Source organism: Chrysochloris asiatica, unplaced genomic scaffold (genome assembly GCF_000296735.1).
Source record: "Chrysochloris asiatica unplaced genomic scaffold, ChrAsi1.0 scaffold00066, whole genome shotgun sequence".
In the NCBI taxonomy this organism is placed as follows: domain Eukaryota; kingdom Metazoa; phylum Chordata; class Mammalia; order Afrosoricida; family Chrysochloridae; genus Chrysochloris; species Chrysochloris asiatica.
Genome location: NW_006408584.1, coordinates 12,112,198 through 12,113,464, shown reverse-complemented (window position 1 = coordinate 12,113,464; position 1,267 = coordinate 12,112,198). Strand labels below are relative to the sequence as shown.

Here is a 1,267-nt window from a genome sequence, read left to right as displayed (position 1 = left end):
GTTTGAACATCTAGGTCAGCAGTTCTCTCATCAGCCTCTCCTTGGAAACTCTATACAGTGTCACTGTGAGTTGTAACCCATTCGATGGAACTTAGCAAGAAAATCTATCTATCTATCTATCTACATATAGATAGATAGATAGATAGATAGATAGATAGATAGATAGATAGATACAGATATATACACACACTCACAAAAGAGCTCTGGTGACACAATGGTTAAATGCTTGACTGCCAATTGAAAGATTAGTGGTTTGAACCCATCAACCAAACATATATTGTTGTCTGATTCCTTCAAGATTTATATCTTTAGAAACCCTATGAGGCTGTCTACTATACTTTAGGGTCTCTATCAACAGAAACAGACCAGACAGCAATGAGATTTGGGCATGTACATGATTACATATTCTGAAAGATTTAAAAGATTAAAATATTGCAGCTAAAATATTCTATTTCTAATTCTAGTTTTTGGAGCTGCTGAATAGTTTGGAGAGGTGCTCTGGTAGCATAGTGGCTATGAATTGGGCTGCTAATCTCAAGGTCAGCAGTTTGAAACTACCACTGGTTCCACGGGAAAGATGAGAGTTTCTGTTCCCATAAAGATTTACAGTTTCTGAAACCCTACACAGGGTCACTATGAGTCGAAACTGACCCCACAGCACCACAACCACCAAACAGTTTGGGAACATAGTAACCTACTGAGTTCCTATTAAATGCCCAATGAAGTTACAGGAAAAAAAAAAAGGCATATTTTTGCATTCAGTAACTAAAATAACCCTAACTAAATAATCATATTATCAATTTAGAAATGAGGAAATGGAAGATCAAAAATTATAAAATTCTTGCTTTCTGATTGTCTAAAGTGCTAGTAGGTAGAAATCCAGATTTTTAGTTAAATCCTATGGAATCCCAAGCGACAGTGAAAGATCCTCCATGTTTCCTATAAATTATGACAAAGGAAAATGACTTCAAATTAAAATTAGATTTTCTAACTTTTTTTATACCAAAGAAATGATATACAACTATAGCCACTAGTATTTCTTAAAAGTGCTACATATATTAGCATTACAATAGCTATAATACTTTAAACAATATAGTTTTCTTTTCTCTTTTGCAAATTCTTGAATGTGCCTATAACTCTATTGAAAAAAGGCATACACCAATGCACCAAAATAGTGAGTTTTCAATGCTTAACTACCAAAGATAACCTGGAAACTCATAGCTGGGGAATATGCTTTAAAAGTCAGTATTTTCATGTGAATGCATAT

The 1,267-nt window shown here is 33.9% G+C and overlaps 1 protein-coding gene across 1 annotated transcript in view; it reads left to right on the top strand.

The window, feature by feature from the left end:
- The window catches only part of ANXA10 (annexin A10), a 113,255-nt gene that overhangs the window by 72,565 nt on the left and 39,423 nt on the right, over positions 1-1,267 (top strand). The window lies entirely within an intron of this gene.